Here is a 12207-nt window from a genome sequence, read left to right as displayed (position 1 = left end):
AGAGAGAGAGAGAGAGAGAGAGAGAGAGAGAGAGAGAGAGAGACAGTTTTCCTAACCTTAATAGTGGTCAACTTTGTCGGGTAATATTTCGCTTCGCAGTAGAGAGCGACGAGTTTGTTAGATGAAAAAGTCGTTTCTCGTGTAAAAACGCATCGATTGAATCTACTTTCATCGAAAAGTGAGGGGCCTAAACTAAATAATTACCGAGTGTAAAACTTTTTCTTTTTCAGAAAAGCTAAAAATGTGGCATTATTTGCGACTAATAAAGAAATAACTCCAACACAACTGCAGCTTCCATTGCACGAGGATATCATAACATCTCACGTGAATAAATTAACATTAAATTTATGATTAATAACATTTGCGTTAGTTCATGTAACATTCCTATTATAGGTGACAACTTGTAGTTATTAGATAATATATATAAACAGAATACTCATAACAACTTATCAGTAAACATTTGTTAGTTGTACTTCCTAATTGAACAATATAGGTTTTATACAACCCGTGTGTTATACAATAAACCGAGAGATATTCCAATTTATGTAAAAAATCTGAAAAAATTGTGAGAATTTTCTGAGATTCTGAGAAATCTTTCCACCAAAGATATATTTATTGTATTTGGTGTAATTCTATTTTGTATAATTTTAGCTATAATACTAATGTCTACATTATATTGATAATTGTTTAATATCCATATAAATTAGTATATCGGTATAAAATTGACTTACTAAGCACATTTTGTACTAATTATATATTTATTGATATTAAGTAAGCAGTATAAATTTAGTCATTATTATTATCAAAAACATTCTCCCAGATATATCTAGACTATCTACCATAATCATCACTAATATATTTGTAAAATATACGTGCGATATATCTTCCGAGGTTTTCCTGTACACGGCAATAACACAGGCCCACAATTTTGAAAAAGTTGTCTGTGCTGGGGGTCTGACTAGGTGTACTATACCTATTTTGAGCTGCTGAATCCAAATCCGGTGTCAGATTTGCTCTATCACCCTTGAGTTTTCCGGAAAATCGAGGGAATCGTGAAAAGGAGCAGATATCCATGTTTTTACGGAGACATGTTTTCAAGGAAAATTCTAGAATGACGAATAACCCTATAACCCCACAACCAACGTTGAAAATACATTATGTACTTCAACATCTGATGACTAGAACAACCCAATAACTCAATAACCCATATATCATCATACATATTCGGTTTTAGTTCATCCATCAATCCTTTAACATCGCATAGAAAATCTAATCTGTGCGTGCCCTATCATGATCACATTCATGTTATTGTCCACGAGATGGAATTTTTTTCTATTCGAAATATCAATTCTACAATATATGATCGTCGATCAGATAAATCCTGCTGCTTCAGAGGATGTTGGAGACGATGACAACTGCCCCGTAAGGGGATGTGTAGAATGATTCGTTTTCCATGTTGAAGTACATAATGTATTTTCAACGTTGGTTGTGGGGTTATAGGGTTATTCGTTACTCTACAATTTTCCTTGAAAACATGTCTCCGTAAAAACCTGGATATCTGCTCCTTTTCACGATTTCCTCAAATTTCCGAGAAACTCAAGGGTGATGGAGCAAATCTGACACCGGATTTGGATTCAGCCCAAAATACGTATAGTACACCTAGTCAGACCCCCAGCACAGACAACTTTTTTTAAATTGTGGGCCTGTGTAATCAGAGATCTCAGGGATATCATACAAATATTTTGGCTACAATATGCGATATCTATACGTGTTCGTAACTGCGGACATTAGTGTATTCTAGTAATATCTCTCACATATCCACGACATCTATGGGATATGTGTAGAATATTGTAATATCCTGGCAGAATATCTTTAGGAAATTCCACAGATTTCCCTTTGCTGTGTAGGTATATACATACGTAATACATACATACTATATACATACTACAATGTACATATATATACATATATACATAATTATATGCAAAAAAATTTCATTGAATAATTATTTTATTGTGTAATATTTATATGATTACGAAATATATTAAATACAGGGTGTTTCGCGTAAGACCTGCCAAAAGAAAAATATAAGTAGATAAAAGTGAACAAAAATTGTAGAGGTCATTTTTCAAACAACCACGTAAAATTTCGAGATATTAATTAAAATAGTTGGACATATCAGAGCACGGCGACGCGACAGGTGGGACATACGGCTCGCCGCGGCCGGCGAAAAAAATAGACGATTGCTCGCGCGCCTATCTTATAGACCAGAGAGGTGGGTCGTTTGGCATACGGAAATGGGCAACTTGGTGTGTGCGTATGTGTATGTATGCGCTCGTCCATTTTCTTCGCCGGCCGCGGCGAACCGTATGTCCCACCTGTCGCGTCGCGCGCTCCAATTTGTCCAACTATTTTTATTAATATTTCGAAATTTTATGTGGTTGTTTAAAAAATGACCTCTACAATTTTTGTTCAGTTTTGTTTGTTCTCCTTATATCTTTCTTTTGGCACACCTTACGCGGGACACCCTGTCCATTTTATAATAAAATATATATCCCAGATAGCACAGAATGTCCTGTGGGCGTCCATTTTATGTCCAATTTACGTCCACACATCCATGGACATGCAATGGACGTCCATAAGATATCCGATTTTGGACATCCGTTAATATCCATAATTTGAATGTCCATAAGATATCCAATCTTGGACATAAATGTCTTAACCCATACAGCACAGAAGCTTGCAGCAACATTGCTACAACGTTGCAAGATTGCATATTGCAGTGCAATGTTGCAAAGACATTGCAGTGACATTAATTTGCAATATTACTTTAGCAATATTGCAGCACTATTTCAGAAATATGACAAATATAATATAATATTTTTTACTTATTTATTAGTTATTTTTGTTACTTTTATTTCAAATTCAGTAATATTTCACATCAATAGTGCTTATAGAATAATATTTAGAATATTACTTGTTAGTTGCAGTCATTAATACTAGAATTTGTCTTATTACATATTTCTTAAACTCCTTATACCGTTTTTTCGGAGAAAATACTTTCTTTAGATTTAATATTCGTACTTGTTTAATTTTGTGGTTTTTTGTTTCATTAAAATATTATATTATTAAACGAAATATCATTTTTTAAAATGATAAAAATAAAAACTTTTATTTCGTTCGAGGAAATCATGTCATTTGATGAAACAACACCATTGTTTCAAATAGTATTTTATAAAAGTTTCTTTCAAAATTTAATAATTCGATTTGTTTAATTTAGATTTTCTTGGATTTTTTATTTTTTTAGTTTAAATTAATCATTTTAACATTCCGTTAAAAATCTAAAAGTAATTATCACTGGTTCACTACATTACATCAATATTTATCTCATATCGAATTTTGTTGCGTTGTTTCAATATCTATCAGTAAATTATCCAACGAACACCAAGTAAAAGGTTATATAACTATTATTTGATGTTTGTTAAATATGTTATAATATACTGTGAACACTATAAGGATAAATTATATAAACACAAATCGTAAGAATATAATTGAAGTCATTGGGAATCGCCGTGTGCTGCTCGATCGTCAGGTTAAACAACACTTTAACGGAGTCAGGATATAGGTGGGGAGTGACCGGTGGTATACCGCTTAGGATCGAAATTATCGAGGGAAGATTCATGAAAGTTTGGAGTTGTGTATTGACAATCTTTGATACCTAATAGTTTATGAGACATAAGAAAATTGGGAATTATAAATATATTTTTTTAAATATTATGATTTTCTCATTTTTCACATTCGCACAATAATTCTCAGTATTTGATTACTATCAATATTTAATAGTGATTTTATTATCAATATCCACCAGAAATTAAGTACTGACGAAAAAATTACTGAATTACTAGTAATACATAATCACTAATAATTTTTTAGTATTTATTAGTATGATATTCCTGTAAGGGTATTATCTGGAATTTTACTTTGTATAATAAAACATATTAATGATATTACATATATATTGCATTGCAATGTTGCTGCACAGTTGCGTTGTTATATTGTCGCAAGCGGACATTTTATCGTTGCTGCAACGTTGCAATAGCATTGTAGCAACATTTTGCAACATTGTTGCAATGTCATAATATTGCAAAACAATGATGCTGCAATGTTGCTGCAACGTTGCTGTGCTATGAGAAGGGGATGCTGTACGCGATTGTGAACTTCGAAAATGTCGGCAATGTATTACGCGTCGGTTTAGGACAGACGCTAGACGCTATGTTCGACACGACCCCAAGGTTATTAGATATAAGAGGTTTGCTCGCGTCGCATGTCCCAACGTGCTCCTACTCGCTCCAACGTATTTGATTGGTTCACGTTATTATGCGGACCAATTAGAGTGCGTTGGAGCGAGTAAGAGCACGTTGGGGTATGCGACGCGAACAAACCTATACCTATAGATTGCTTCATTGATGAGTTTATCGGCGGAGGACGCATCGGCAAGAGGGGCTACTGACGTCATCGTGAATCCCAGTGCGGCTCATTTGACGGCTCCGCAAGTGGTTCTCCGTGTAATTTCTCACTCAACAATAAGTGTAACATAACTTATATGTTATATTATATTACTCGCAAAAATGCCTGGGACTAGGTGCAGTGTAGCTGGCTGCAACAATACTTTGGAAAAAACAAAAAGAAAACAAAGCCAAGTGTAAAATATCATCATTGCCTAGGGGCTCAATTCCTGACAGCGTGCGAGTGACATCTCAGATGACACAGAGAGCTTAAAATGAATTCAGCGAATGTCAGTAATTTTGAGTTCATTTTCAGATGCAGAAAGAATTCTTTTCAGAAATGAGTTCTTTTTGCATCTGAAACTAAACTCAAAATTATTGATATTTACTGAATTCTTTTTTAATTCATTTTAAACTCTCTGTGCTGTCTAGGATGCGTATGCGAAAATCTACAGTTCATGTTACATATAATATAGATTAGAAATCGAGCTTAATATTGTGCTATGCGCATGCGCCGACAAAGTGAGATATCTATATACAGGGTGCGGCAAAAATATCGGACCGGTAAAATATCTCGAAAAATATAAGTTTTACAGAAAATTGCTTTAAATAAAAGCTATAAGTCTTAGGAAAATCTATTTACTGATTTTAATAGTTTTTGACCTTGGGTGACATTTCGAGGTCAGGTCGAGGTCAACGTTGCTTTTTTAAATAGAAACATATTTTTTATTACGGAATTTTATTCTACGTAAAGAAACACATAATTTTTATTTGAAAACATGTTTTATACGATCTCTATTTTCTAAGATATTTGCGGAAATATCTACAAAATTATTGGTTTCAATAATTTTTTATTCAAATTCTATCAACTTTACCAAAAAATAGCAAGAAATAAAAATTTTCTATTTTCATTTCATAGAGCTCCGAAAATTTTTTCAGAATTTTTTAATTAACTTTTTAGTACTGCATTTTTTTGCATTTTTTGCATTTTGCATTTTTTGCATTTTCTTGAAGTACTAAAAAGTTAATTAAAAAATTCTGAAAAAATTCTAAGAGCTCTATGAGAAAAAATAAACAATTTTTATCTTTTGCTATTTTTCGGTAAAATTGATAAAATTCGAGTAAAAAATTATTGAAACCAATAATTTTGTAAATATTTCCGTAAATATCTTAAAAAATAGAGTACGTATAAAAAATATTTTCAAACTTGTTTGTTTCTTTACGTAGAATAAAATTCCGTAGTAAAAAGTATATGTTTTTATTTAAAAAAGCAATGTTGACCTCGACCTGACCTCGAAATGTCACCCAAGGTCAAACTGTTAAAATCAGTAAATTTTCCTAAGACTTATAGCTTTTATCTAAAGCAATTTTCTGTAAAACATATTTTTCGAGATATTTTATCGGTCCGATACTTTTGCCGCACCCTGTATATATATAGCTTTCTCTTTCGTACAGGATTCACAGTGACGTTATGAAAGAGTGGGAATCACGCAACCTGTATATCTAGTAACCTTGAAGCGGCCCCATCACTGATGGAATTTCGATTGTAGGCATGCAGTGCAGAGTTGCCAGATCTAAGATGCAGCGTTCTTCTCTCTCCGCTTACGTAGGCAGAGACGCTATATCTATCTTGTGACGATCGTTATCACATAGATTCTAACACTGAACTATATGAACCGTAGAGGATAACGTAAACAATCGAGAGTCATGTTTATGTGTGCCTAACGCTTTAGTTCATTGATACAGGGTGTTTTTTTTAACTTGAGACTGCTAAATATCTCGAAAAATAAGCATTGTACGACAAAAATGTCCCTAATAAACCCTTAATAGTTTCGAGGGCGCAATTCAATCCCAAAAAAATTATCTACCCCCCCCCCCTGGGGATGAGGCGAGAGGTAACTTTGAAATCTTAAATGGGAACCCCTACTTTTTATTACAGATTCGGATTCTACATCCAAAAGCACGTAACTTTTGTCTGAACTTTTTTTTCTATTTCTGATAGATAGCGCTGCATTTGGCGAAAATTGGGTAACCTTCGTTTTCTTCAAAGGGAATCCCCTACAATGACGCTACGTCGAAGAAAAGTAACTTTTGTCGGAAACATGTTTTTTCGAATTATCGTAAATATCTACGATAATTTTTTATTTGTTCTTAGCTTTACCCAGGATTAACGACGTGGATATGACGGAAATTTAATCCCTTTGGGGTGCATGATTACAATGAGTCCCCTTACCTCTCACGTTCGGGGTGCTTGATTATCGTGAGTCCCCTTGCCTCTCATATTCGGGGTGCTTGATTATCGTTTGTATAACATTTGTAAAGGTCAAGGCCATTGGAGATTGTAACTTTTATTTTCATTTTTTAGTTAAAACGGATAAAAAATTATCGTAAATATTTACGATAATTCGAAAAAAACATGTTTCCGACAAAAGTTACTTTTCTTCGACGTAGCGTCATTATAGGGGATTCCCTTTGAAGAAAACGAAGGTTACCCAATTTTCGCCAAATGCAGCGTCATCTATCAGAAATAGAAAAAAATAGTTCAGACAAAAGTTACGTGTTTTTGGATGTAGAATCCGAATCTGTAATAAAAAGTAGGGATTCCCATTTAAGATTTCAAAGTTACACCACGCCCCATCCCCAGGAGGGGCGGGAGGTGGATAATTTTTTGGGATTGAATTGCGCCCACAAAACTATTGAGGGTTTATTTGGGACATTTTTGTCGTACAATGCTTATTTTTCGATATATTTAGCAGTCTCAAGTTAAAAAAAACACCCTGTATAAGAATAGACCGAATATAAGACTCGAGATCTGAAGACGTAAAACAGAGTTCAGCACATGTGACAGTAGGTATACTAGGCGAGTTCTAACTCGGGTCCTCTGAAGGGGTGCGGGGCGAGGAGAACTGCAAGCGCGGGGGCTGACGTCACGCGGGAGAGGAGACTTACCGACGTTACCGACATTTTTTTTACCGACATATTACCGGTATTTTTACCAACATATTTATTTTTTACCAACATATTTATATTTTTACCAACATATTTATTTTTTATCGACATATTGTTACCGACATAATTAGTAATTTTTATCAACCCTGCGATCTGTTTTTACCGACATATCTTTTCACATATTTTTTAACATAATTTATATCGATATAATTGACCGTTTCATCAATCCTCTCCTTTTCGACGCGTTCGCGGCCTCCCCCCTCCCTGTTGGCAGCTGTACGCGAGCGGGCCGCGCCATCCACTCGCCTTTCCCCCTCTCCGGCCACCTGCGCGCTGTCTTCTAGAATATTCTCGAATATTCCAGAAAGTTCGACATCTTTTGAGGAGAACATTCGGTCTCGAAAAGAATTTTATCTAATGTATGCCTGCATAGAGATATTTTGATGGGAAGTAAAAGAGACATCCTTTTAGTTTTTATCTTCAACTGCCCCCCCGCCCCCGAAAAAAAGAATTTTGTCTAACACTAATGTATGAGATTATCGCATACTTACACAGATATTTCTTTTTTCAAACGTAGGAATGGAGGTAAAATAGATATACTTTTTTAATAAAGTAATATATATTTTAGAGTGTTATTTTACTTTTTCATAGCCTCATACATAATATTTTTCAAGGTGCACGCTAGCAACTCGCAATCAACGAGCGACTCACAGTCATAGTCGTTGCTTTCACATATCGCTTTTGTTGCATAATATATTTCAGAAATGTCCTTCTCTCGAAGAACATTTACAAAACTTCGAAATTTTACACTAACGAGATGCGTATTTTCAGACAACCATACATACATATGATCGATGCAATTTTCATAAGTAAATAATGTGTTCATAGTAGCAGGTTTCAAATATAAAGACTTATTAGATAATGTAAGTTTAATAATTTTGGAATCGCGCATCTTACAAAATTCTACTACCAAATCTTGAATCGACAGCGGAAATGGTTTGTCAGTTTGCAGAAGCCGTTGGATGTCGAGACGTTTTTCCATCAGCTTCCTCCAAGTTTCTGTAGGTAATATTAATTGATTACCGCAATTGTCACCGATGATTATTTCCACGGTAGGCACAGGTCCTACGTTGATCTCAAACTCTAAATATTTATACGACGTTGCAGTCAGAGCATATCTGCGTCCCAGGATACGAGCAGTATGACGTGGTTGCGAAATACTATAAAAAAAATATAACAAAAGTTAAATGTATGAAAAATAATTTAAACGTGCATAAAAAAAATTTGCATTGATACTTACTTTTCAAATCTTTTTTTGCACGGTGGGATGTCATTATGTTGAACGGGCAAGTAGTAATTTGCGTGTTTAGCGTTCACCTCAGCACCGTACATTTTGATTTTTTTACTGTATTCGGGAACTACCACCGAACCTCGTCTATACAGAACGATTGACGAAACCATACATCTAAATCTTACTAATATAATAGACAAAGTCCCCACCAACATTTTTTATCCCCTCTCTTATTCGTTTTCAGAATTATTAATACATACATTGATACATTTTCCGAAACTAGATAATAAATCCATGACACAACGTCGTAGCCAATCAATTAAGCAATCATTTGTCGATGAAGCAATGTCAGCCATAATGCATTACAGCACAAGAAAAAATGATGTGTAGTGTTTATTACTGGTATTTTTTACCAACATATTATTACCGGCATATTTATAATTTTTAACTGATATTATCGACCCTCCGTCTTTGTCCCGTTTAGAATATTCTAGAATATTCGAGACCTTTTGAGGAGAACATTCGGTTCCCGAAAAGAATTTTACCTAATGTATGCCTACATAGATACTTTGATAGGAAGTAAAAAGAGACATCCTTTTAGCTTTTATCTCCAACAGCCCCCCGAAAAAAGAATTTTATATAACACTAATAATTGTCACCGAGGATTATTTCCACGGTAGGCATAGGTCCTACGCTGATCCCAATCTCCAAATATTTGTACGACGTTGCAGTCAGAGCATATCTGCGTCTCAGGATACGAGCAGTATGGCACCGTATTTATACATGTTGTCGAGCGCCGTCTAATCTGGCTGCTGATAACGAATTCTCTACAGTTGTAGCAGGTGAAAGGATATCCATATTTTTTAGATAGGGCGTGACACAAGGATTTTAGTTTGAGTTTCTTTGGAAAACTTTGGGAGGGGGAGGGGGATATAGGAAAAATAGAACATATAAAATCAGGAAGATTTTCAGCGCGCGTTTAGTCCAACCCCCAGACAATGACAAACATCGAACGCGAGCAACATGTTCTTGCTGAAGACTATACCAACGACAGCAAGAAAAAATAAAAAAAGTTTTTTAAGTGTGTCTGTATGCGCAATAGAAGAGTATATATGATATAGTTAACAATGGGTGATAATCTTCCAGTCGAAGAAATATTAGACGATGAAGAAATTAATGATATGGATGTGCAACCGATAAATGGCAACAACGACGAAGAGTTTCCCGAAGTGATGGAAGTGGACAACAATCTCGAAAGAATACTCGATGAAGAGTCATCCGATGAAGAACATATACTCGCAGGCGACAGTAATTATAGTGACTGTAATGATCAATTTATGGAAAGAACTGATAAATTAATACATAATTCAGAAATCAATGCGCTGAATGGTGGTACAAAAATGTGCTGTGTATATTTTTATTATTCTACAGGAGGTAGTTTAGCATTATGTACTTTATGTATGTTGCGAGTGACAGATTTATTTACACATATGTATGCAGTTCGGAAGCATCTGATTGAGATATATGATGCGATTAGACGGAAGATTTTATTCAGATTGTAAAGGACGATTGTTTCAAATATTTCCATGCAATTTGTGTCCTTTATGCACCTAAGGACGTCCTAAAGAAGAATGGATACTAAAAGAAAGTGACTGGTCAGCTATAAAATATCAAAACAATCAATTTGTGAAAGTGAATTTTTGTGAAAAAATGGAAGAACTCGCGCAAGTTAAACGTGAACTGCAGGAGCAGTCCGCTCGATTGAGTTCGCGAGAAGAATATATTGCGTGGGTGCAAAAGTGCGACGAGCGTTGCAAGGACATAGTCGAGCGAAACGACCGAGATTATCGATCAGTGTTCGACAATCGTTGGTTGCTCGAATTGCGCGATTGGAGGGACTAAAACATTCGTTGTGTTTTGTGCATACTGGTGCCGGACATTCAGGACTCTTGTGGCGTGAAATAGACACTGCTTTCGATAACCGCGTATTAACCGGTGCAGTTTTAAATATAAATTATATTGAACCTCTTCGATTTCTCCAGAGTGCGAAGAACATAGTGCTCGGACATGTGCAAAACGCTATGGAGAGATAAGTGAATCTCAAAGTAAACACTGTGTTTAACGGTGAGTTTGTCGCGAGTGAAAAACGTGCGAACAAAAGTATTATGACGAAAAACTTTGTACTCTTTTCCTTGAGTGCATCTTACAGAAGACGGTAAGTGAGAAGGAAGAGAAGGGATGTACATCGCACGCGTATCAGCATCACAAAGTATTTAGGATAGCATATTATTTGCGTTGCTCGTACAATGATTCGTTATCATATTTTCGGAGCCGTTGCGATACGGATTGTATTTCGTGGTTCGTCGAGCAACTAGAAAAGTTAGCACATCGCGTAAAAGTAATATTATCATCCAATGTCGACATTGAAACTTTGTCGAAGGAACAGTGGGCGGCATTTCATAACGCGACGCAATGTCACGTGTGCGAGAAGCCATTTGCGATAAAGGACGCGTACGCGATCATTGTCACTTCACCGGACGGTATAGAGGTCCCGCGCACTCAAACTGTAATTTAAGTTACAAAAATTCATATCATATTCCAATAGTTTTTCACAATTTATTTGGTTATGATTCACATTTTATTATCAAAGAAATAGCTAACGCATTTGAGGGGTCAATCGATGTACTACCGATAACAAAAGAAAAATACATTTCGTTTACAAAGAACGTCCAAGATACAGCAGATAAATATAAAAATATTGTAAAATTGCGTTTCATCGATTCCTATAAATTTCTCAGCAGCAGTCTCGACAAATTAACATCCTTTCTCACTAAAGATAAGTTAAAAATTGTACGGTCAGAATTTTCACAATTATCCGTCGAAGAATTTGATTTATTGACGCAAAAAGGTATCTTTCCGTACGAATACGTGGATTGTGTGGACAAGCTGCAGGATGTGTGTTTACCGCCGCGAGAATCGTTTTACAGTTCGTTGACGGGCGATACGGTATCCGAGAGCGATTACGCGCACGCTGCAAACGTCTGGCAACGATTCTCTATTCGAACCTTGGGCGAATATAGCGATTTGTACCTGAAGACTGATGTCTTGTTATTGGCCGATATTTTTGAAAATTTTCGCGATAGCTGTATCGCAAGTTATGGATTAGATCCTGCGTATTATTATACTTTGCCAGGTTTTACGTAAGATGCAATGTTGAAACATACCGGCATAAATTTTGAATTGCTCACTAATATTGATATGTTCATGTTCATCGAACACGGTATACGTGGTGGCTTGAGTCAATGTTCCGGTAGATACGCGCAAGCCAATAACAAGTACATGCAGTCTTACGATCCATCGAAATTGTCGTCGTATCTGATGTACTTTGACGTAAACAACTTGTACGGGTGGGCAATGTGTCAACCGCTGCCTTATGCTGAATTTTAATGGGTTACAGACTTC

At 35.5% G+C, this 12207-nt stretch overlaps 1 protein-coding gene across 1 annotated transcript in view; it reads left to right on the top strand.

The window, feature by feature from the left end:
• The window catches only part of LOC116853282, a 166903-nt gene that overhangs the window by 17027 nt on the left and 137669 nt on the right, over nt 1-12207 (top strand). The window lies entirely within an intron of this gene.

The sequence above is a fragment of the Odontomachus brunneus genome, unplaced genomic scaffold (assembly GCF_010583005.1).
Source record: "Odontomachus brunneus isolate Ranch 3 - 2012 unplaced genomic scaffold, Obru_v1 Obru_scaffold_300, whole genome shotgun sequence".
Classification (NCBI taxonomy): domain Eukaryota; kingdom Metazoa; phylum Arthropoda; class Insecta; order Hymenoptera; family Formicidae; genus Odontomachus; species Odontomachus brunneus.
This window is presented reverse-complemented; position numbering and strand designations above follow the sequence as displayed.